The sequence below is a fragment of the Melopsittacus undulatus genome, chromosome 3, assembly GCF_012275295.1.
Source record: "Melopsittacus undulatus isolate bMelUnd1 chromosome 3, bMelUnd1.mat.Z, whole genome shotgun sequence".
NCBI lineage: Eukaryota > Metazoa > Chordata > Aves > Psittaciformes > Psittaculidae > Melopsittacus > Melopsittacus undulatus.
The window spans coordinates 18,411,491-18,438,360 of record NC_047529.1 but is presented as its reverse complement, the minus strand read 5'-3'; the positions used below and the strand labels follow the sequence as shown (position 1 = coordinate 18,438,360).

At 35.1% G+C, this 26,870-nt stretch overlaps 2 protein-coding genes across 9 annotated transcripts in view; one reads left to right on the top strand and one right to left on the bottom strand.

Annotated features, from left to right (window-relative positions):
* The window catches only part of SUPT3H (SPT3 homolog, SAGA and STAGA complex component), a 263,404-nt gene that overhangs the window by 15,622 nt on the left and 220,912 nt on the right, over positions 1–26,870 (top strand). The window lies entirely within an intron of this gene.
* Positions 1–26,870, bottom strand: part of RUNX2 (RUNX family transcription factor 2) — a 222,708-nt gene that overhangs the window by 193,959 nt on the left and 1,879 nt on the right. The gene's annotated exons all lie outside the window — the stretch shown is intronic.

The following is a 26,870-nucleotide window of genomic DNA, read 5'->3' as shown; positions in this document are numbered from 1 at the left end:
GTGTGTTTGGCTTTCAGTTGTTAAGACCTTGGACTTATTTGACATTTATCTTATAATCTTTTAAAAGAACATAATGCTATGTAGATTTTGCTTTGACTCCTACATCCTTTATTTATATTTGGGTATTTTATTATGTTACCATAGAACTTGGAGCAGTAGGTGTTCATAATTTACGAAAACGTTTTCAGCACATTAAAATGCATTTTGCTGAGCTTTGTTTTATGAAGCTTCTTTTGGCTGAGCTTTGTTTTACAAAACTTAATTTAGCTGATCTACAGCCTGTTTTCAAACTAACTCCTAACCTTAGGTCAGTTGCACTCAAATTATAGTTCTGCCCAGTAGGTTCACAACCGTGATGATTTCACAGTAGCTATTAGAAATCATAATTCAGTTGAAGTTACCTATTTTATAATATAAGCACTACTTATAGGGTGAATTTTGGTCTAAACATTTGTTTTGAACAATTTGCAGATGAAGAGGAAGGTGTTTTTTTTGTTATTTTTTCTCTGCAGTTGGAGTGTTCAGTTTGAGAAAGTGATGAAGAATCATATTGGAGATAAAATCCCTTGCTGAATACTAAAAAAATCTCAGAGAAGGTCTTTTCTAAACTCTAAGAAGTCCTAATTAGACACTGTTTATCTATATATACAGATGCATACATATGTAGATACACACACACCCCATATTTGTATGAATGCAGAGTGTAAGAAACGAAAACAAATGGAAGACATCCCTGTGGAGTTTAATGCAGTTATAAGTGTCTTTTTCTCTCTTTATTTCTTTTTTTTTAATTTTGCATCATAGAGAATGGAATGTTATGGAGAATAACACTGTACATTGCTGAACATGACATCTTGACACTGAAGCACTGTCACTAATAATTTTTTATGCATTGGGGCTTCACTGTGTAAAGGAGCCAATGTTCATGATCATTCCCATTCTAATATTTTCAGTAATATTTGAGAGTTCAAATTGGCTAGTAGAGAGTGATTCTAGACCTTTGGTCACTGGTGGAATGTCTAGGTTGAGCATACTTTTACATTGCATGTTTTTTTTTTCTTTCCTATATATGATGTGATGTAATGAAATGTACTCTTTGTTGTCTTGCAACCTTATCAATAAAATAAATTATTTTTAGGGGTTCTTCTACTTATTTAGGACTTCTCATCCATTCTGAGATGTCATCATTTTAAGGAATAGTATTCTAAATTTTGGAATGTGAAATGAAATTATCAAAAGTATGGTCTCTGAAGTAATCTTTTCTCCCAGTGATGTATTTGGATAACCCCTGCTGACTTGAGTTGGATTACAGTTTGTTCAGCACTGAATGCCCTGGAAGATCTCACTGTTTTCTGCTAGTATCAGATGTTTAATTTCTTTTCAAATACAGAAATGCAAATGTTGTTTGATAGCAGCAGTGCTTATGTATGCTAAAATAGTGTTTTCTTATCAGTTAGAAAGCTCAGGGGACTTGCTCACTGCTGAAGAAATGCACACCATATGTAACATTAAAGAAATGTTGTGATTTATATAGCTGTGCTTTGCCAGATTGGCTCATGCTTGTGTGTTAATCCAGTTGTGAATATCAGAATAATTATATTCTAAGTACTTTGAGTCATTCAGATTACATGCTAACTAAAAATCAAACACAATATGCATTGTATGCTGTCTGCAAGACGTGATTTACTCTTGAATATTATATCTGAAGTTACTTATATGATTTAATGTTTTAGACTGCATTCTCTGATTTCTAGCTCTTGTCTAAAATCTGTCATTCTTTTCAGCTGTTAACCTGGTTTTTGATACACATCTGATTTGGTTATCCTAGTTTTCAAAATATTTTATTTATGTTTCTTTTTGACAATGGGTTTTGTTGCTGCTAAGTCCAGTTTGCAGTTGTTAAGCCATGGCCTTGATTCTGTGTTTCGATGTGTGGGTTTGTGTTTGGTTTCATTTTTCTTTTTTTCTTGTTTTGTTTTTTCTATCATACCCAAATGTATAAGCTTGATCCACTCTTGTGAGGAAGATGTAAGCATAAATACAAAAGCTGCCATTCCCCTCATGCCAGGTTCCCCATGAGGTTTCCCCTTATGCCAGGTTCAGTTCTTCCCTGGGAAGAAGAGAGTTTTTAGAGTGTTGGCTTTCATATGTCTTAGGTTTCTTGGAATGCAGAGCACATGCAGACCATGATTCTACTTTAAACAAGTAAATGATTATAGTGACTAGGCAGTTATGCTGAATAGACAGTCTAGATGATTGTTTTTAATAAAATCATCCAGAATTTATATAGCATGCAACACACAATGACTATGTGCTTGAGTTGAATATTAATTTTTTTAATCTTACTGTATGGTGAGGTAGGGTAGTACTCACATAACCTTGTTATGACTGTTACCTTATGGCACTGGTTGATCGTATATTTATCCCTCTTTGCTTTGAGGTTGATCAGTAAAATCATCTGACTTTGGATAGTTTGTTTGGAATGATAGTAGAGGAAAACAGCAGTAATGACCTGGCTGAGAGACCGCTTTGGTTAACCAAACTGTAATTTGGGATTGTAAAGAATTTCTCTATTCTGTTCCATACTTGTTTACCATATTTGAACCCAGAATTGTGCTGAGATTGCACTGTTCAAAAATAACCATTTTAGCCTACTGAGCTGAAATCCTTCCCTACAGGAATGCATGGAAGACTCCCCCATCTCTGCTAAAGAGCAGAGAAACAATGGAAGGGCAGTGGCAGCAGATATGGTACTTGTTTATCTGATAGTGTGTTGCTTTTTCAGCTACCTCATTAAATACATCAGTCAAGAGTGGTATGAGATAGAAAACTAGGAGCAGAACTAAGTTTTCCTTTTATAGGTAGGACGGAGCATGGGCAGGACATTGATTAGAGACAGGGAAAACACTATAGCTCTTTCTGCAGGTGATGTGATATATTTTTAAGCTTTTAAAGGCTGAGTCTTGTCAGTGTACAGTGCTTAGCCTAACAGGATTTTGCTGAGGAGGCCTAATAGGGTTTGCACAACTGGTGCTAAAAGATGCAAGATCTGAAAATGGAGTGAGTTTTAAAAAAGCTATTTGAAAATGAATTCTTTCGGGCTACCATATTTTTGTACTATGTTTTAAAATGCAGTTATTTCAGACCTTACTTTTGTAATTCTGCAGTTTCAATTTTACCTTTTTAGTAGCAGAGCTCATGTGAAAGACAGCCTGAACTTTAGCCTTATTAGTGTCAAACATCATGTCTGAAATACACTTGTTTTATCTCTCACTTCTCTCTTGTTTTTGTTGTTGAGTATCCTGTCTCTGTTTATGTAGGGACAAAAGGCAATGGAGGATCTTAATGTATGTAGTAGTATGCAGTCAGTCTTTTACATAGAGCAAATAAATCACTGAGTCTCTACAGACTTAGGAAGGAACATTCCTGTAACTAATTTCAAAATTACATTCATACTCAGAAAGCTTGCAAAAGAAACATGAGGGATGTTTTTATGAGGAAACACTAGAGAGATTAATCTGGATAGCAGTTTTTACTATAAACAAAATTAACTGAAGTTTTGCATTAGTCTGGGTTACGTGTATCTTGTATTTCTGCTCTACCAGTACCATATTTTTCTTTTGCCAGTTCAAAGTTAATGTAGGTTTTGGAGTTTATTTCTGAAATCAGTTTTGGTAAGTATGAGAAGAGCCCCTCTAAGTAAGTTTACGATGCACACAGTTCTACTCAGTTTGTTCTAAGAGGAATACAACTTCTTGAGTAGATCCTGTGTTTGAAATTTTGTTTTGAGTTGAAATATTTTAAAGTATATGGTTCCAGGATTTTGAGCTTAGATTCCCAAAACCTTCTGGATTCAGGTTTTGGCAAGTTGCTTTAGGGTAACATCTAATACCTAAGTAAAAGATTTTAAAATTTGGAAGTGATCTGTCCTACTTAAATGAAGACATACATATATTGTAAGGAAACACTGATTAAGGTATAAAAGAATACATTAATCAAGTTCAGCATTTTCTACTGTTTTCCCCAGTGTAATGAACTGTAGTACATTAATTCTAGCAGACTGAACCTGAAAATCTAGTTTAACTACAGCTATGACCATAACTGGCAGATGTGTCTGTTCTTAACTGCTGAAGTCTTCAAACTGCAGCTGCTTGCATAACTTCTAATCTCAGTTTATTTCTTCTAGTCACATTTAATTTGACAGTACAGATTGTACGTGTCAGCATACAAAATGTTTTTATAGAACATTATTCATCCATACAGAACAGTAGGGAGATAGACTTTATAATTACTATTGGCTTTCTCATTCTTCTGAAGCTATTCAACCCCACGGAATTATTTCCATTTGCATCAGATAATTTATTGAAAATTGACATTTAGAATGTACATAAATGACCAGATTTAGAAGGAGCAGAAGGAAACTGCAGATTGCACTTTGTCCTAGGTAGCTAAGTAGGAGCGTCTTTCTGCTCCAGGTGCTATTTTGTTATTTCTGGCTCATTCAGCTATCTGATCCATGGCTTTGAAGAGCTATATTTACCTTCTCTCCTAAGGCACAAAGGTTGTATGATTCCTCCTGGTTTATTGGGCTGATACAGAACTCTGCCTCCCTGGGTACATGGCTGTCTCTTCAGAGGTTCAAGATAACCCTTAGTGGTTAGAGAGATGTGTTTGTTTTTCTCTATCATTGTGAGTTCAACATAGTAATTTAGATTATGACATTCTCCCTAAATTGGTCTGTAAGGTGATTGGCTTATCCTCAAATCCCACAGTGGCTCTGGATTTACAGTAAATCAGCTAAATAATAGAGGGAATGACTTTTGCATAGTTTCTAGCGCTTTATATATAAGTGACACTATTTTTTTTACAATAAAACAAAATGAATAAGTGACTTTATCATGTTCTTAATTTCGTTAGGTTACTCTACTTGTTCTTCCAGTTGACTTTTATATACACAATATGTATATATAGTATACTACATATTAAATCTCACTATTTTTATTCAATTGATTTTAAGACCCATGGACCAGCATTTGGTCTTTTTGCGTATTTCTGTAGGACCTTCTATAAGGATGCACTAAGGTGTTGCAGTAATTAGATGACACAGCCCTCCTCTCCCTTCCCCCATGGCTATGAAATAACTGAATAATGCTTCTTTTAGTTTGACTATAGAAATAGTAAATAATAATAATTTAGCAGTTGTGGTCTAACTGAATGCAGATATGTCAGTAAGACTAATGGCTAAGTAGGTGGTGGACAGGGAAAGTAAAAGAGGGAGAATAGTCTAATGGTGTGTGTTAGTTTATTCTGTAAAATAATGTTGGGTTCTTAAGCAATGATGAGGTTTTTTTAGCTTAAAAAAAACCACCGCTACCCCGAACATGTAGTTTATGCTTAAAGTTTGGACTTTTTTACAGAAAATGCTGAGCAAACAGCTTATTTGCCCTCCTGATTTGGCAACTTTTTTTTTCTGCTTCAATTTTCAGACTGAGAGCTGTAAGCACTTTATGGTGTTAAAAAGCAGCAGCTTCTGACCTAATGTACCCTTCCCCGAACGATAATGTTTCTTTGTTACTTATTTTTAGCTCAGATTGTTTTTCTCCCCTTTCCCCCAACATGATTTGTACAACCTTTAGAAAATTGAGTAGTTGTGGTTTTGAATCATCCTCCGTTTCTAGACTGAATGAGTATTTCTGAAGAAGCACTGGCTTGCATATGAGTGAGTCCTTTTCTTACTTAAAAAGGCAGCAGCCATGACACAGTCTTACCCCCTGAAACAAGAAGAAAAACTATAGACATGTAGTAGGCAGTACTGTGACCCTGGAAAGGACAATGTGTTAAGTACTCATTTAGTTTTGTACAAATGTTACATTGCTAGAAGATGGCCTGTTGTTTTCCTTTAGCTATGATTCAGAGTCATTTGGATAAAATATCTTGAAGGGGTGTATTTTGGTCCTGAAATAAAGCATGACTATCCATTTTGAAACTATAGTAATACTTCATAGAATCACAGAATCATAGAATAGTTAGGGTTGGAAAGGACCTTAAGATCATCTAGTTCCAACCCCCCTGCCATGAATCAGGCTATATTTGACTCCTTGTTTGTGTGTAAAGCCTGCAGTATATCTAGTACAAGTCTAAGTACTGTTATTTGTTCTTTTCCTGAAGAACAGCAAGATAGCGTAAACATCTGATGTGTACACACTGATGAGAAACAAACAAAAAAAAAGGACAAAAACCTAACAGGGGGAAAAATATTTCCGCAGGTATGAATAAATATAACTGGTCATTTTCAGTGGGGGAGAGAACAAATAATGAATTTCAAGGCAGACTATGTTTTTCTTATTAAACATATGAATACTTTTGTATTAGAAAAGGATCCTGTTAATTGTATAAATAAGGTAATTCTCCCCTAATCCAAGCTTGTAGTTTTTAGTCGTTTTTATATTCTGAGTTATTCATAGGAAATCAAGAACTTGAGGGGAAGGGCTGTGCTTTTTTTGGTGTGCTCATATTATATAGGTTTTCATTTAAATGGATGCATACACGTGCGTGTACACACATGCTCATTCTCAGCAGTTTGGCAGTATTTCTGCACCAGTTAAATAGTAACATTGCAGAATAGAATCATAGAAAAATGTAGGTTGGAAGGGACTTCTGGAGGTGACTGGTCCAACCTACCTGTCAGACTTTAGGTCAGATTGCTCAACTATATGAGAAAAATGTCTTCTTATTTTATAGTCTACTGTGTTTGACTGCTGTAGCCTACAGTAGTAAACTGCTTTTTCCAGTATAGCTAAGCTAGTGTAATTACTCTGGAAAAAACTTTTAAATGTGGACTAGACCTTAATATTAAGCAGCATCTAAAATTACTAAATAATATTTAATTTTGATTTTGGAAAGTCCCTTTTGCTAGCCAAGTTACAAGGAGAAGGTATATAGTTTTTATGGAAGGTATGTATCAATGTGGTTTAATATGTGACTCCATACCTATGACTACTTTTTCTGCTGTACCGCAAAGCTACTGCAAGTCTGTATTTTTAAAATGTAGGCATTGGAGTAATTTTTGCATATTTTCCCTGAAAAAAAAAATAATTTAAAGCTTATCTCTCTCCCCTCCCCCAACCACTCTCCATTGTCTGTTTCTGATTTTTTCAGCACTTATGTAAATAATTGATAATTGCTATTTTACAGACCTGCTTCTCAGTTATGATAAAACATTTTGTGCTACTGTTAAAACTGGAGTTTAGTTTATATGTCTGCTACACTGCTGAAGGTTTTTATGAAAGACTTCTTCTTTTATTAAGTAGGGAGTTTGAGCCAGCCTAGAGACTTGATAAAATATTGAAAAGGATGAAAAATTACTCTTCTGTTCCTCTTTTTAGGGGAAAAAATCATGTTTAAATTAAAATAATTTGTCTGTTTCTTTCTGTGCACATGTATATCTGGGCTTGTATACAAGCATAACATTTTGCTGACTTCCAGTTAATATTAATCTATTTGTCCGGCTATCTAGGGAGAAACATGGGAATAAAAATATTAGTATGCAGGAAGAGGTTGATGTGCAAGAATGCATTTTCCTTAACATCCCTTTACACCTCAAAAAAAAACTTCCTAAAGAAGTTAAGTGTTTTGTTTCTCACTTAATAACTTTAAATTGAATGTGTAACTGTATAGTTGGCAGATTCATTCCAGCCAGATCTCTCTTCTAAAGTTATGTTTCATCTAGTAATTAGGTAAGGCAGTTCAGTAAATAGCAGTGAACGCTTACAAACAACTTTGTCTCTTGACTTAGTCTCTGTGGTGAAGACTTAATAGCAGTAATATAGTGGGCAGTATAAAAAATAACTGTGTGTTTTGTTTTTTTTTTTTGTAATGTATGCATGTTTGTGTGTGTATTTATAAAGAGGAGAAAGCATGTATTAGTTGTGGTGTTCTGATACAAGGGGGTTGTTATTGACTAAGACTTTATCATACTGTCTTTGTAAAGATTGTAAAGAGGGCTGGAGCACCTCTCCTGTAAGATATAGGCTCAGACAGTTAGGGTTGTTAAACCTGGAGAAGAGATGCTCCAGGGAGGCCATAGAGTAGCTTTCAGTATCTAAAGGTGCCTTCAAGAAAGCTGTAGCTGTGCTTTTGACAAGGACACACAGAAACAGGACAAGGGGGAATGGCTGTATGTTGAAAGAGGGGAGATTTAAATTAGGTATTAGGATGAAGTTCTTCACTGCAAGGGTGGTGAGGCACTAGCACATGGCTGCCCCATCCTTGGCAGTGTTCAAGGCCAGGTTGGACGGGGCTTGGAGCAGTCTGGTCTAGTGGAAGGTGTCCCTGCCCATGGCAGGGGGGTTGGAACTGGATGAGCTTTAAAGTCCCTTCCAACCCGAACCGTTCTGTGATTCTATGATTCTATGATTGTATAACTGTGAGAACCATAGAATTGAGCATTAACTTCATATTGTAAGCTTTGGTATAAGAGAAATCAGCTTTCTCTATATAACCTACTAGGAGGGAATGTTAACTTTCTGAAGATGGTCATAGTAGTCTTTTGCTTTATTTTTTAATGCACAAAAATATTGTTATCTGTTTCATTTCCTAAGCATCTGCAAAATGTTCCAGTAATTCCAGTTTTGCTTTTGATAGTGGACAGATCAGTTGCAGAAATAAAATTTTATGTAACTCTGAAACATGTAATATGAATAATGTAAATAAATTTACCTGTATGCAAATCAGCTTAGAAAACTGTAGCGGTATAAATGCTGACTGTCTCTGAATACAGTGTATTAAGGAAGTTACACAAATGCTGTTGATCCTGGACTAGGCACTTCTAGGTCTGCTTATGCCTGCTGAACTGAAAGTGCAATTAAGTAGTCCAGTGAAATGCATACTGAAAATCTACTAAACTGAACCAGCTTTAATACATGTCATATAGGGATAGATGCATATTTGATGACTTGTGAGAGAAAGGCTCTGTAGCTAGTTGACCAACTTCTGTATTTCCTATTAAAACCCAGGTTTGTTCTTCCAAGAATGAGACTCTCTTTTGAAAAGAAATTTATTAAAACAAGTTTTGCCTGTGAGTTTGAACTGGCAGGATCTTCCACTCTGCCTGTCCAGGTAGGACCCTGAACAGGCTGCTCTGGTTATGTGCCCAGTGACAAGTCAGTGTCTGTAGGGTTGTGCTGTGGTTCAGATCACTGAAAAATAAGTGATCAATTTATAGAAGGAGCGATGAAACTCTTAAGAGTTTTTTTCTAATGAATTACAGAATTATTTCTGAAAAAGTGTTTCAGTGTTTGAATAGTCATAGTTAAGTATATTTCTGGAGCTGGGGTTAGGATGGCAATATTTATGTTTGAATTCTTAAGAAAGATAAAAATCAGAAGCCCAAACCACTTGCTATTTTTTTTTTTAATGCTCACATTAGCCCAGAAAAATAGACAAAATTTTGAAAATTGCTTACTTAAACACTGATTGAGGAACCATATAAGGGGCATTTCATTTCTTTCTTAAAAAGACTTGTCAATGTAGCAATATAGGGTTTGAGGGACAGATATTAATTGATTTATCATTACGATCCTTTTGAAACAGGTCATAAGACTATCAGTTAAAAATTGAGGCCCCGAGCAGAAACTCCTGGACACCATTTAAACAGAGACTTTTGTCTTCTCTTTATCTGCATTAATAAAGCATTCTCTAGTCTAATGTGGGTGATAAATTGAAATGTGTTTGATATCTTTAAGGAGGTCTGATTTTTTTTCTGTTGGCAACACTGTTTCCTCCATTGGCACACAAGTGAAGATAGTTGTCTTATTCGATACAAATAAAATAAAATAGGAATTAGGCTTTTTTTTTTATTTGTACCACTATTTGCTGCATGTGATGTGTTTGCCATGTGGCTTTTCATGCATGCCACATGTTTCTTGTATAAGCATCTACTATTAAAGACGTTAGTAGCTAGTATCACTAACAATTCACATGCACTGAACTGAAAAGCTAACATCTTCTTCAGCTGATGGTAGCTGGCACTGGTATTTTGGTAGTCTTTTGTTGCTTTAAATGTAGGGTGATAAAAGCATGAAGAGCAGCTGTTGCTACTTCAGTACTACAGAAGAGATAATATGAATGTGGTTTTGTGATTAGTGAAATACTCCTTTCTTGTAGATGAAACAAAGATATTGGGAATATTTTAGTGCTGATCATAAGAACATAGCTGTAACTTACTCAGTTGATAAATTGAAAGAGCAGTCCACCTATTACAACCAAAGCTGGAGTAAAAATTATTGCAGAAAGCTTTAAACTGAAAAAAATCCCAAACCTGAGAAAACCCCACCAAAATAAGTGGTTTTGGGGCTGAAGGAATGAGATACTTTTGTGATATACTTGTTTATAATTCATGCAACAACATGTAAGTCACCTTTATTTTTTGTCAAATGGAAAGGCCAAGTTTTTTTCCTCAGAGATGATGATGAACAAATTAGTGCAGTCTTTCACCTTATCAGTATGTCTCAGCTTTTGAGACTTGAGACTACTGCTAGAGGAATCTGTATGAGTGTCTTTGTATCTTCTTAACCATGGGGCTTGGTATAATCAGTCTCAAATTATGAACTGAAGTCATGTTCTAAGTCTTGCTCAGGACTTCTATGTTAAAGTAATCCACTTGATAAAAAAGCCAAAGTAAGGTAGTCTAAATTCAAATCTAAGTACAGTTGAAAGGCTAAAAAATAGTTTATCTGCAGAGCTATCAGTTCTCAGAAATCTGTCCTACTTTTTAAAATTTACAAGGGGTAATCCTTAACCAGAGATAGAACCCACTTCCACATCTCCTGCACCCCCCCTGCCCTGAAATTTTAACATTTATCTGAACCAGAACAGCACCACTCTGCAGTGAAGTCATTATTTGAGTCCTCTAGCCATTTCTGACATGTGGCTGCAAAAGAAAGCAGCTGTAAATGCAACTTACCTAGGTAAGCTGACAGTTCAGCTGTTATCTGTTGCTGAAGCAGGACAAAGCCTACCAAGTCACTTTTTGTTGAGTTTGAGTTTTCTCTTTTAGTAATGTGCAGTGTAAAAAGTCCCCCCCATTCAGTATATTCTTACAATTAGGATATGCACTTCATCTCCCCTCTCCCCTCCCCTCCATTTTTGTTTGCAAAGCTAATATTCAGGTGCTTTAAAACTGGACTGAAGTTATCTTGCAAAAGTTTAAATACGACCTTCACTAGGTGTGGAAGTAATTCCTATTTTTTTTCTTTATGTTTTTTTTGTTGTTGTTATAATTGCAGATTAAAAATTAGTTGTGCATCACTTATCAATTCAGTAACAGGAAAAGGAAGCATTTTATATGTACTTTACACATCGAGAATGGGCTGTGAGCAGTTTTTCTGGATGATTTCAGATTCTGAGCAGGATATTAGCATTGACTTTTCTGGGAATAAGATACAAATAGTGTGCATGTAGTTAAGTGTTTTGCTGAGTAAGGTCTATTTATTTATAGAGAAAACCTTTCACTGAAATCCAGAAATATCAAGACTCATGATACTTTCCGGTATGAATTATTAGGTTTTGGGCATGCAGATGGATTCCCCATATATAGACTAGGATGTGAACTAGAATGTGTGCCTTATATACTTTATCATACTTGTAAATATACATGCTTTTCCCCATACTAAATGGAAAGTTTATACCCTTATCATTCAGGAATAGTACAGCCACCTGAAGGATGAGCATGTGTACCTGAGTCATCCTTCGCTGTACCTGAGCCACTTCAAGGTTTCCATCTTACTTTTGCTTGTGGAAAGTTAATGGTGTACCAAAGTCCTTATCTTTATCAATGACTGTTACTTTTTTGTCACTGAATACAAGGGGTGTAGTGGTGGGAGTAAAGTAAAAGAATACGCTTACTCCAGTCTGGGTCCCTGAGGCAGGGTTATGTATTACCAAAACTTTCCTGACAGCCAGCTGTCTCATCTGCTCCAAATTCTCTCAGTGAAGCAGATTGTTGGGCAGTTTCTACAGAATTTATTTTCTTTTCTGACAGTTACTCCTTTTTCTCGCAAGAAATGATGTCTGTAATAACTTCACTTTTTTGTTACAGAAGAGTGTAGAGAGAGTAGGATCAATCGGTGTTAGTGACTCTGGGTATATAATGTAAGAATAGGTTGTATGTGCAGGATGTATTTCATCAACTTTCTAATTGTTTAAAAAATAAGTATCTGAAGATACAATCAGTTGTCAGAAGCTATGTAGACAGTTTTGCAGGCATGCAAGCTTCAATTTTCTGTGCCTTTTAAGTCCCATTGTACCATACATGGCATAGTTGCAACCTAGCCACAGAAAACTGAACTGTTCAAAATGTGTTTCAGCAGAGTTGGAGGAGTTGGTCACTGTTCACTTCTGTGGACTAATCCAGTCCCTTTAAGCTTTTAACTTTGAGCATGGTTTCTACAATTGTTATTAATGCCTTTTTTTTCTACCAGTGTTTTGGGATTTCCACCCTCACTTCTCTTAAAGGTGGTGTCCAAAAGAGTGGAGGGTGCAGTAGGGTAAAAAAGAAAGTTTTCTTGTTAGGCTCTTCTCATCAGTGAGACATGAAGAAGCCATCCTGCTTTTTCTGTATGTTGCAGGCCTGAGAGCCTCTGTGAGAGTGAGTTGAACACCTGACACAAGTTTAGTTTGTGACCTTTTGTAATTTACAGGTTTTCTTCTAAGCTACCATTCTTTAAAAAGTTATTCACCTTTATTTAAACAGCAGATTCTCTGAGTCTGCATTTTTGCACTTGTCGATTTAATTTGATGTTGTTGATTTCAGGCTTTTCTAATTGATCAAGACTGCCATGTTCTCCTTAAGTGTCTGAGTGTCCTCCAATTTGATGTCATAGTAAATTGTGATTGTTCTTGTTCTCTCATCTAGGCTGTAAATACTAACCTAAGCAGAACGGAACATAGCATCTCTCTGTGGGACTCTTAAAATACCTTTTCTTTTTATAGGAAGTCACTGTTATCAACTACAGTTCACAACACTCTACTCCAACACTTGTTCTTTTCTGAGTGTACAAGTTCTCTTGGATAAATATGGAAGCAGCATCAATTTTTTTCTGAAACCAAGTTGCTTTGTTTCTGCTGGTTGGCATTTACTAATAAAGTCACTTTTCCTATGCAATTAGTCTGGTTGATATGCAATTACTAGTTCTTTTCATTTGTGCTGTCTTTGTACCTTGCTACTCTTGACAGTGTTTATGGGTTGATCATTTCTGCCTGTGCAGAATCTCAGGTGTGGCAGTGGTTGCAGTGGAGCATTGTGTATGAGGGCCAGATGCAGGACAATGCTTTGTATACAGTTTAAACTGTGCTTTTAAGAAAGTGGGTGATAATGAACAGGATAACCAACTCCTTTCAACCAGAATCCCATATGGTGCTGTTGACACAACCAAGTCAGTCAGTGAGGTTTTTAAATGCTTGGGATTCTTTTGAATTGTTAGTTGCAGCCAAACTCAGTTTTCTAGTTGAAAATACCTTCAGGATCCTATCCAAATAGCTATATTTGGTAATGGCACAATTGTTAGCATTGCTATTTTCAGGTTTAAAATATGCTCACGCAAAGAAAATGGAAGCATTTTGCTGACAATATTTGCTAAGCATTTTTCCAGCAAGAACCAAAATTACCAAGTCCTGACGCTGTGAGTCATCAGTATGCCTTTTAAAATTATGGTTTTTTTTTTAGAACAGGCTGCTCAAATATACATCAAAATAATTTAACCTTGAAGGAGACAGATTTACTTAGAGGTAAAACAAACAGATGCTCAGCAAAGCTGAATTCGTCATGCTGTTTTACAAAAGTTCTGCTATTGCTATTTATTCCTATTGTCATATAAGGGTCATACTTATGGATTAGTATTTTTATTATTGTAAGCACTGAACAAATTTATAACAAGAATATAATCTTAGTAAATATAGCTAAAGAAATGAAGGATATAGTTTGTGTTGTGGTTTTGTGTCTTTTGTTTTGGGGGTATTTTGGTGAAGATGACTAGAATTTCCAGGTGGCTCTGACTTCTAGATGGGACCATGACCTCTGAAGGCATACTAGATAACCACTGCCATGTGTGCCATGTGAAAATAAGGCAGTTGAAATACCATTAGTCAGGTGGTCATATTTTTGCTGATTTTGAAAATAGAATATGATGATCTGCTTGATTGAGTCCAGAGTAGGCCATGAAGATGATTAGAGGACTGGAGTACCTCCAGCAGGCCGAGAGAGCTGGGGTTGTTCAGCCTGGAGGAGGCTCTGGGAAGACCTTAATGCAGCTTCCAGTGCCTAAAGGGACCAATAAGAAATCTGGGGAGAGACTTTTTATAAGGGCATATAGCGATAGACAAGGTGGAGTGGTTTTAAACTGACGGAGGAGGGATTTATATTAGATACTATGAAGAAGTTCTTCATTGCAAGGGTGCTGCGACACTGGACAGATTGCCCAAAGAAGTTACGGCTGCCCTGTCCCTTGCAGTGTTCAAGGCTAGGTTGGATGGTGCTTTGAGCAACCTAGTGTAGTGGAAGGTGTCCCTGCCCATGGTAGAAGGGTTGGAACTGGATGATTCTTAAGGTCCCTTGAACCCAAACCACTTTATGGTTCTGTGATTAATCATTGTGATACATTCAGGTAAGTTGGAAATTGGCTTCTTGCAGGAGCTATGCCCTGTTCTATGAACAAATAGAAGAGATAGCAAGATAGTAGATAGGTGTAAAAAATGCTTAGAAACACTTTTGAAAGAGGAGACAGATGGCCGAGAACTGGCATTTGAAAATGGAGCCATACCTGTGCTTTATACTTTGAAGACCTGATATTGAAGTCAGAAATATGAGAGGTGGGAGGTAGCATGCTAAGAAGACAAGTTTGTAGAAGTCAAAATATTTGGCTGTGAAATTACATTCTCCTAATGCATTCATCATTAGAAAATGTAGGGAGAATCATTAAACAAAGAAACAAAAAATCTATTGGGAAATAAGCAATAATTATCAGAATTGCCATGAAAACAAACTGTGTTACTGAAATTATGCTCTGCAAAATGTGCGCAATGCCTGACCCTTAATGGTCCCATCACCCTAAGCCTCAGTGCCTGTCACCAAGGACAAGTATTTTTTGGTGCTTCTCTCTTTGTTGTGTAATACCGGTAACATGTCAGAAGAATGGCTTCTCCTTATGTGTACAGTTTTCCTTCTAGAGTCCCTATAATAGAGCCTTGCAAAATATGATTCCCCGAGTTTGCTGTTTCCTTACTTTTTTTTCCCCTTATTCAAAGCAGAGAAATCAAGTTTAGGGTTCCTGAAGTACTGCAGTTGCTTCTCTAATAGTATGCAGACTTGGGTAGTCCAGTATACTGTTTTTTACAGACATACATATATGGATAGATGTCTGTGTGTATATATAAAATCTTTATAAACAGAAAATCTGGAGGCAATTTTCCACTTGCAACCTATGTAGACAGACTAACTCAGCTGCCACGGAGGCCAGTGCTCTTGAAGGTGAACGTGCACATGTTCTGTTCCATTGGAACAGAGCAAAAGGTTCCCTACGTGAGTTCTTGGAAAGGCAGTGGAGCTCCCCTGCTAGGACAGTTGTTAGTAGTCAGGAAAGGAAAGAGTTTACAGGTTAAGAGCATGAAATTAGTTTTCCACCATCTGACCTTTCTCACACACCAGCACAGAGAAGCTTTTCTGTAGCATCAAAAGCTATTATTGTTTGCCAGGATAACTATGTTAATAAATCCTCTTGTACAAATGTATCTCTTATGTTATAAAAAAAACAAAACTGTGCTACTACAAGTAGTTTTATTAGTGTAACTGCATTTCAGCGAGGCCTTTTTCCATCATCACTGTCTGCAAAAATAAATTTGCATTTTTAACATATTCCACTACTTTTTCAGTATTGCCTAAGCCCTCCCTTAAGGTGCACTGTAATAGCAAGTGACAACAGAAGTTCTGTTCTGTGGCGTTAACAGGAAGAAGGATTCAGCTCTCAGCACTGAGCTGTTCATTACAAAGACTTTAAAAGTGTATCATCCACAGTTTTTTTTTTCTTCTATAATCTTTAGGTTATTTTCCTCTTGCTCCAGTAACTTTTATTCTACAAGTACTGAAGTTAAAATCAAGTAAGAATGATCTGATAAGCTTCAATGATCTGTCTGGGATCTTGTTTGCTGTTACTAGGTCTTTACTCATGGATATTGTCCCTTGTCTGCATGGAATAACGGATTGAATGCTCACAGTCTCCTGCAGTACAAAGCAAATTGAGTTTGCATAAATGCAAACACTCATCTAGTCAGATCCTTGATGTGCAGCATGAATGAAGACAGATCTAGGCTGTCCTTGGATAAATCACTGCTACATGTCATATTAAGGTCTTAGTTTCATCTGGTTTAGCAAAGTGTAAGGGTTGTGTCAAGGGGTATTTTATGTGTGGATGTTCTACATTTGGGTATGGATTTATCTTTAGAATATTTCTTAGAAAATGTCAAGAAGAAACAAAATTAATGATGTGTTTTTTGAAAGAAAAGCCAAGCTCTTATTGGTGAGAAAAAAAAATAAATCTGAGTGTTTGCAGATATATATGTATTTATATGCCATACATTCTGATTGCAATTCATTGCTTTGACACACTACCTTGACTATCTTATATGTGTAGATAGGCACTTAGCTCACAAGTGAGTATTTTTCTTTGCAGTATTTCTACTTATTTCTTGTCAATAAGACATTAATAGAAGTGATTTCTAGATATTGTTGTCCTCAGAAAAGAATGTAGATATAAATCATACTAAAATACGTAATCTGTGTTACAGTGTATTGCCTGCCTACATTGTGCCTGGCTACCCTTCTTTCTGTTCTGAAGAATAACATGCTAAAATTTCTTGCAAGTAGCCGTTAGGAGTAAGAAGTAACTTTCATTACCAGGTTTTCTTCATTTATGCATGTTTGGTTGTTTTTTCTTTAAACAAACACCTCTCTAATCCCCTGTTTTTCTTTATAAGAAATAGAACTGTATCTAATTTGTAACTTAAGTATATTTGCTTTTGTTTAACTAACTCTTCAGTCAATGTATTCACTTTTGCTTTACCCTGTTAAGAAGTTTACCATAATGAGCAGCTCAGAACAGTTTACTTTCTGAAAAACAAGTGACTCCTGGTAATGCTCAAGTGTGGTTTGTAACATTCCAAACCCCAGAAATACTAAAATACACTATTTTTTTTTCAAACCTGAGCTTCAAAATAATAGATTATGAATCTAAAATTGAGAAATACTGAATTTGAAATACATATGAAATAGATTTTTGATGAAGAGGGAATTTGAGAAGTATTTCTTTAAGAATTCTGGTGAGATACACAAACCACCTTCTGTAAGCTCTCTGAACATAACTAGCATGCTGCTTAGTTTATTCAAAAAGGACTGTAAATTCTGGAAGTTTTAGCTTGATATGTTTGCAGGTAACATGATTGATGTGTAACTCTAGAATGAAAGGAGTATTTAGAGTCTTGGCTATCAGTTCTCCAGTTCTTATTCCTTAAACAAAGACAGGTCAGATATTAGTCTTGTCCTCTGGAAGTGTTACAGTTTCTGACTTCATCCTATGAATACAGACACATGCAAACTCAGAAAATACTCTGACACTCAAAACACCTATCGATCACCAAATCAGAAAAAAACATAATAGTGGAGGGGGGCTAGCCTATCTGTCATAAGACTTTTTTTTTCATAACTTCTCAGAGGTATATCATATTATAAATGCATTAGAAATGTTTTGCTCTGAGGATATGTAGCATTCCTATAAAGGTTAAATCAATAAAAATGATTTGGCCACATTCCTAAGCATGGCTAGAACAGGTAGCCCGTTGTTTAAGGTACCCTTGAATTTCTGGATCAGATTATTATAGTGCAGCAAAAAGGCTTACTTAAGGCTTCTTACTGTCTGCAGACGTTCTGTGTTTCTATGTGAAGATATCGTCAGCCTAAAAAAACCTTCAGATTTTCTGGGCTACTGAAAAAAAGAACATTTTTATGTATATAGGTCTCAAATGTTGTGCTGTGTGTGCTGTAAGTTTTAAAGGAAGTTTTGCACCAAGAAGGGGTGAAGACACATCAGTAATTGATAACAAGCAGGTATGTAAAGAAGAAAAAAAGAGACGTCTTTTAAATCACTGTTGAGACTAGTAGTTGTTGCCCGTCTCAATATCTTTATTAGTTTGTTTAGATTATTTTTATTTTATGCATATCTGATCAAGTGGAATAGCCATTGCACTATGTATATTAGAAAATATATCGAGCCAGTTCTGTAAGTAAGATTATTAAATGTGATGGTAGAAGACTTAAAACAATTGTTAGTTCAAATCCTTACAATTTTATACAAAGCTCATAGAATTTACTAGCCATTAAGTAGTGTTTATTCAATACATCTGGTTTATTCAGTAGACAGTGTTGAAGTCTGACAGTAGACTATTTCTATACATTTAGTGCTTTTAAAAATCTTTCATGAATGCTGAGGAGCTACTGTATATTATTGTTACAGGGCAGATTTGTGTCTTACATTGCTTGCATGTGCTGTGCATCTACACTCCTGGCGTTTTTATATAGGTTTTATGGAGCACAAGCTTACTGTAGGAACATCACTAAGATTAGAGTTCAGACTGTGTGGATATTTTAGATTTATTTCACTTAGTCTCATTGTGCCCTTTAAGAATGCTGGAACTGAAAATCAGTGCTTTTTTATCTTTGTTTCTTCTTATTTTTTTTATTTTAAAATCTTGAGAAAAAAAGTTAGATTATTTTAAAGGCATTTCCTAAAATGTAAAATGATGAAGAGTAATTCTGATGATAAAGTAAAAAGCACACACTGCTGCTAACTAGGACTATATGTTTCAAGATGTTTTTCAGTTGTGAAAATTTGATCAGTGAATTAACCACACATCCGGCTACATACATCTTTGATCAGAATTGGAACATTCCAACTCGTGTGTGTGTATATGTAAGCTGGCTCCATCAAATACATTTTACACATGTGCACTACACATGTGCCTTGAAATTAGTTTGTAAATTAATATTATAATCTAAAGTAATACAGTTATACTCGTTCAAGCCTTTTGTACATAATGAGTATTAGAAATATTTATTTTTCTATCTGGACAAGGTCAAGCCTTCCTTTATTTTAAGATGTATTAATATGCATTCAGGTGGCTCAGCTGTAATTAGAATTTTTGCTTTTGCTTTTAAAGGTAATATTAAAATGTTCCTTTAATGAGCTTAGAACCCCAAATTATTATGAGGTCATGACTAAATTAATTTTCACGCAGAATTAACAGTATGATTTTAGGTCGTCTTTCTTAAATACTGTAAAATTAAAAGTTGTTCTAGTGTTTGCATATGCAGTACACAGAATGAAACTGTTCTTGCTGGAGTAGGAAAACAGTTTGTGCTGCTATTTCTTTCCACTTGATGCTATTTTTTTAATTTTTTTTTGATTCCTAGGTGCTGTTATTTTATTATCCATAAATGGACTTATTCTGAATCATAGTGTCTTTAATAAAATGTTGGTATAAAGATTGTGTTTTCTGAATTTGTTTTAGAGTTTCTGTTTATGCCTTTTAATCAGAAAGGGGGAAATAAAAATATACTGAATGGCAAAAAAAATATAGCACTTAGTTTTGAATGTACAGAGTTGGATGTAAGAGGGGTGGGAAGGAAGTAAAGTGAATGCCCTTTATGCAGAAAATCCTTTTGGGAAAAGAGAACATTTTTACTGGTGTATATTAAGGTACACCACCTAAGTAAATAGTTGCTGCTTTCTCGTCCTGTCAGATTTAAATAAACCATTCATTGTTATGGCTTGCTTGTTCCACAAATAACCAAACACAGCCGAGTTAAACTTTGATACCAATGACTGGAAAAATGCAAATGATGAACTCTCTTAATGGGAATTTATACTGGTGGTCTTAACTTAGAGAAAACAAGTTTCGCAGATTGCGTTAGGAAGTAAATACACTGCAGACTTCAAGTACTCTGTTGCAAAGCTGCTCCTGTGCTGGAGTATTATACAATAGCTACTAAAATTAAATCATCAAACGCTTGTTAATAGAGTCACTAAGCTGGGCCATATGTGTTCCTTCAATGTTAAAAAGCAAATATGACTTTATTTACCCCCCTCCCCCCGAAAGTTTTCTGTTTAAAGGTGGATTCTCAGTTGTATAGATTATGCATTTGAATGAAAGGAGTTACTTGTGGAATTTATACAGAAAACACAGCAGAGGCATAGGTACTATAGCAGTTCAGTATGATTTATTATATGTTAATACCTAAAAGGCAAAAAATACCAAATTCTAACACAGTCTTCAGATATAGATTAGTTTGTTTGTTTGTTTGTTGGTTGTGGCTTAAAATACCTTTTAAGTTCTGTTGAATACTAATTGCTTAATCTTTGTAAAATTAATCTTGCTGATTCTACATGAAGGTTAGTATTTATTGTCAATTGTTGATGTGTTATAGTTTTATTATTAAAATAATGCTGTGAAGAAACACCAGTTTCTGTCAGGACAACTCTGCATTTCACATCAGAATTCTTTCAACATAAATATAGTGTGCTTGTGTGTTTTTGTTGTTTTTTGTTTTTTTTCTTTCTTTTGATCACTGTCAGAAGAAATATATTGCACTGTGTCAAAAACAGCAGCCAACGTACAAATACAACTCCTTTGGCTAAAATTTATGGTTTCACTTTTAAAGTTGAAGTGAGTTAAGACTGGCAGGTTAGTGTCCCCAGAAGCAGTTTCTCTCTTCATGGGACTATGGGAAGAAACAAGATACCAAGGCACTTACTCCCAGACACCCATTTCCTCAGAAATAGACAAATATTCTAAAATGAGTACTTCTGCCATGTAATATTTCACTACTAGCACTAGAATTTTATGTAGAACAGCATAATAGCAGTGATGCACAGTCTTCTTTACAAATACTAAGACAAAACCCTTGCTGCAAGTTCCTACATTGCATATTACCAAAGTAGAGATACATGAATAGTTATCAGCATTCTTTGAGTGTTTGCACTGGCAAATGTGAATGTGATAACTCTCTTTTACAACTTCATTGTTAGGGTAGAAGATATTGTACCAATAGACAAGTTTTCTAAATTTACAGTTTTATGAGATGAATTTCAAAATTTTGGAAGTATGGATTAGGAGGAACTAGAAGTTTGAACTGTATACACATCCATGTTTGCACATACACAGCTCATTAACATTTCTTAAAAGAAAGAATACCCTGTTCTTATACCACACATGGATACATTAAAATATTATGCTTTTTTAACTCTATCTTTTCTGATTTCTGAATTCATCTGAAATGAATTGGAGATATTTTGGGGGAATAACACTACCTGGAAGTGAATGTATTCAGACATAATTATTTGCCTATATTTTTTTTCCTTAAAAAAAATCAAAACAAAACAAACCTGCCAAAACCAAGAACCAAACCACCAAACGACCCACTCTCTCTTTTGCTTACTGTATAGGGTCGTATATATTAAATGTGTTTGATGAAGAAATTCAGTTGAACAAGTAATAGTAATTTGTAACATCACCCTGCTCCGGTTTGCTATGCAACACCCACTTCCAGAACAACTGTACCCAGTGTACTGTTGTTGGTGTATATGTGTGCTTATACGTATGGACGCAAAGACGTTAGTGTTATAACTGATTTTCTTCGTGATCAAGGCTGGGTCGTTTTCTCTGAACAGTAAGATATTATGTAACTGGCAGTGGCTCTGTCTTAGTAAACCACAGAGTGGATTTAGATGTAAGATATCTGACCATGAGGGATAAGTAAACAATGGTTTGGCACACTTACGGTTCAAATAAATTCTGGGGAAAATAAATGTATGTAAGGTCATCAGCTTTTAACTTTACTTATTCAAGAAAATTAATGATAATACATTTAAAGCCATTATGAAATGCTAGCAATTCTGATGAAATGTTATATGTGAAGTAAGCCAGTGTCTATCAGAAATATAGTAACCATATTTGAATGAATTCCTGCCAAAATACTTTTGCCACAGGCTTTTTAGCTATAACATATTAAAACTTAAAACTGTTGTTAATTCCAGAACTGCCTTAATGAATATGGCATTTTTTAAGAGACAGACAGCAGAGAAACTGGTTTTCGGCTTTGCTTTAAAAATAAAGGTAGTTTTATTAGAGATGAAAAAATATTCTTAAAGAAAATTAAGAATACAGTAAATACCAAATGATACCAGAATACCTTAGTTTCTAAAGCACATTGTGTATTTAAAGCAAAATCTAGCCTTTTCCTCTTTAATCTTTTGATATGCTAAAACTGTTTTTTATAAATAAAAATGTTTAATAAGGAGTAGGTTGTGCAAAATAATTGAATTGCTCTGATTAAAAGGACTTCAGCAGTTAAAGTGAGTCAGTAGAAAGCCTATAGGTTTTTCCCTCCTGGGGCAAGTTCATACATGAAATAGGAAACTTATAGCTACATGAGGAGGGCTAGAACAGTACACAGTATGGAAACAAGCAGAATAAAAAATATATACAGGAAACAGATGCATGAATAATGGATTGTTTTATTGGAAGTGTTAAAATGTTTTACGATATAGTAACCAGGGTTTATTTTGTCTTTGTGCTCATCTTTAAAATATCCTCTTTAGGGTGTGCTTTTCACTATGTTAAGTGCCAGGTCTTATATTTATTTGTAGAAGAGAGCATGTTTATGTAAGGAAACGTGCTCTTAGATTTAAGCTTTATTAACTTAAAAACAAAAACACCTGAGAGGGGAAGATAGACCTACTCAGTCTGTTCTCCGTAAGACTTTATAAGGCAGTTTGTAGTAAATGTATACAATAGAAATTAAAGTTATTGTATGCAATGTGAGCAAAAATTAATTTTGTTGATAACCGTAGTTTCTTGTGGGGGTTCTGTGGTGGAGGAGGTAGATGCTTTCTGCATTTTGTGGGTGACTGCCGTCTCAGGATGAAAATCTGTGGTTAAGTCTTAAGTCTGGCAAAATTTGCAAGGAAAATGTCTTTGAAATAGTGCATGGTTTACTAGTTTATTTCTGAGTACTCTTATCAGAATAAATGTTGTATTTATCCCATTCAGACAAATTAATGTTTTTATATTTAAAATAAGAGTTGAATATTTTCATGCTGCAGTTTCTTAGCTGCTTGTATGAAACTTTGATTCTCTCAGTGTTGAAGTTAAAACCTTAAAATGCTTCAGGTTTTACCATCTTAAACTCACTATTTATCTTGAGGCTGCCTTAATTAAAATATATACTCTAGGGCATATTAAACATGGCAATTTATTGTAATTCTTATTAATGGAGTGTATTTAATGAGTTTTCAGAACGAACTCCATCACCTACAACACACAATGTTGATTTCTATGAGGTACATAGAGTAAAACACACGGTCTAATTTTCAAGAGGTACTCGGCTCTGACAGCTGCCGTTGGCACTTGTAGTAGCTGAGCAGGAGAAATGTGGGTGCTCAACACCTTTGCAGCCTGGCAAACTCAGGATAATTCCTCGCTTCCCTCTCTAATTTCCACGGGGTGTTCTGGACTTCTGCAGAAAAGATGCCAGATTTTGCTTGTATTTTCAGCTTCTGGTGTTATCTTAAGAGTTTTAGAAAGTATTTCTTTGTAGCTGTTTAATAAGCTACCTGTTGATGGGTGTGTGCCACAAGGTGTGATGTCCTTAAACACAGATATTACTATCTAGCTTCTGTTTGCTCTTTTAAACTGTGTGCACTGCATAGTTAGCACTTCTTGCAAGAATTACTTACTGCTTGATTTTTCCCTTTATACTTAAATGGAATACAGTATTAAATGTTCATTATTTACTTAAGTCTGCTCTGAGCTTCTTGTTGTTTATAAAAACTACAACCGAGTTCTGAAAAGCAATAAGGGAAAAATAAAGGCGTAAGGTGCAATTTTAAGATTAATATTAGCCTGACCATGACCAAGAAATCATACTGCTTGAGAGGAATTTCAGTATTATTGTTATGCTCTTAATGTGGGGTGGCAGAGCCTTTAAATATTTCTGGTAGAGCAGTTAATACAGCATGGAAGTTTGATATTTGTACAGTTTGTAAAGGAATTTGAGGTGTTACCCTATTTTGACTTCAGTTTTCAAGTATGCACTGGTGCATCATTAATCATAGGAAATGCAAAAATAAATAATATAGTCCCTTTGGATTTTTCATGTGAATACTTACCTTTTCCTTTTTTTGTATATACAGTTGAGGTATTTAGGTAACCCCTAACCTTTTTCTTCAACAAGGAGGTACAGTATAAAAATATTACCACAGTCTTCATATGAGCAGTTCTCTCTAAGAAAACCTCTAGATGAATATTTATTGAAAAAAAGCAAAGTTGCAATACAGAATGACTTAGCTTGGCCTGAATATTATATTTTAGACCACCAGTGAATAAAATTAAAAGCACATGGATTTTGAATAACTAGAAAAGGTTGTAATTGATTAGCACTGGATGAAAGTATTGAAGTGGAGTAAGTTTTGATTTGTGAATGGTTCTATTCAATAGAGATTAATCCTGTATGTTTGATAAAAATCTTAGTACCCCTAATGAGTGTTAGGGTTTTTTATCTCCCTTCCCAGTTTATTTAACCATTGGATATTTCAGTGTTCTAACAAACTGGAACGTTTCAATCTGAGTGAATTTTACATCAGCATAGTTGATTTAAACAATATTGACTATTAATAGTTCATTTGAGACAGATAATTAAACGGATCAGTGCATTTTGCTGCCTAAGAAGCCTGTAAGTGGTGTAGTGCAATTCTGCATGGTTTAAGGGGTTTCACACACTGAAAGACTTAGTGAGAAGCTTGCAGCTTTCTCAGTGCACGTGAGAATAGCCATTCTTGCAGTTTTCAATACTATTTTTTTTAAAGCCCATGTATTTTAAATTTTATTTTATACAAAGGGTAGTGATTTCTGGGGATTTGCTTAACGGTTACAATAATATGGATATGTTAGAGCTGTAACATACAGAACATTCTGCTCTATATATGTAGATAATGAAGAAGGATCTGTTTCTCTCTTATCAATATCTTAATTAAAATACCCCCCCCAATTCCTTACCAAATAATAAAGCAATTCAGAATTGAAATCTACACAGGGTTTGCTTTTTTTAAGAATGAAGTGACAGTGAAGAATATTTTAATAAAAGCAAAGTAAATACTTTGTTGTTAACTTGAAGACTTTAATTTATATTTAGCATGTCTGTCTATTGGGATCAGCTTCCAGAAGTTATTTGTGAAATCACTGATTAAATTATCAGCCAAATTTTGATCTGTTTTGCTTTCTTCAGTGAAATCCTCCTATGAAGATGAACAGAACATATTTGAAAATAGGGAGTTCTTTTAATTGTAAGTGCTGTGGGAGTCATTTCAGAAGTATTTCATTCTCTGATGTACTTTGTGTAAACAATATTTACCAAATTTTCAAATATATATATATATATATATATATATATATATACACACACTGCTTTGGGTTTTTGCATAGTGTTTATTTTGAGCATTTTTTTTTCCTTCAAATGATACAGATGTGAATGTAATATCCTTTGCTAGTTGAAACTAATGTGCTTACATTTAGGAGCTTTACATGGTTTACACAGGCATGATGCAGTCAAAAACTGTGTGTAATTAGCATAAGGTAGAAATACTCTGGATGTAAAATGCAGCATCTAGTTAATTCAAATGTACTTAATTGTCTAACTATTCTATGATTCTATTATTCACATTAATTGTGAAGAGGAAGGATCTCTTCCTGACTCCTGTTTTCTCTTTCATATGAAGTCAAAAACAGGTAGACAAAACCAAGTGAATTGAGAATTTTCAGAAATGTGGTTAATGGCATAGATTAGCAACCGTGCCAGTTAGTCATCTTAGCATTGTTTTCTTTCCCTATTATTACTTGTTATTATGTTTCATAAGTTAATTCTCGAAGAGAAACATAATTAAATTCAACAGTCCTGAAAGGAATAATGTGGAGATGTGAGTAGAAGGAGATAGAGGCAGTACAGAAAGGATGAACAAATCTTGTGTTCTGACATACAATTGGTAGGAAATGGCAAATTTAAAGTAACTTGGGTCTTCTTGCTTTTGTTCTTTTAAAAATGTATTGTCTCATTTTTATGAAGGTTGGGTTTTTTTTAACTTTGGTTTTAGCTAAAGATACATTGCTTACATATTGATAGAGCTGCTGAGATTTATGAGTCCCTCATGCCCATCCTTTGTGTCCAAAGTGAAATTTCTGTGCCCAAACCTTTTTAGTGAATTTTAGGGAAAGGTATTATTCACGTTACAGAACTTCTCCCTGGCTTTAGCAGTGATCAAAAGTAGATGAATTAAGCAGTCAGCACTCCATGTTTTGATAGTTTTAGCCAACTAAATTTCTTCTAATCTCTTTTGGAAGTAAAAGCAAAAGAAAGTCCCTATACATGTAAACTGTATTTCCTGTTGTAAACACTGGGATAATGTGGTCTGGCTACGCTTCTGCTGTGCTTCATTAAGACAGCAGTTTCGGTAGAAAAGCTACTTACCAGCTTTGTGTTAGTATTTCAGCTCAATGTTCTGTGTGTTATAGCTACATAACCAGCTACACATTATGTTATCTCTTCTGCTCTCTATAGATCCTAAATTAAACTGGTCTCTCTCCTGGAAGAAGCAATCACACTGTCCCACACTATTCTGTATTTCTTTTCATACACACAGTCTTACAGCTTATTCATGTGCTTAACTGGGAATCGGTCAAAGCATATGAAGTAGGAGGAGTAAAAGGAACTCCAGTCA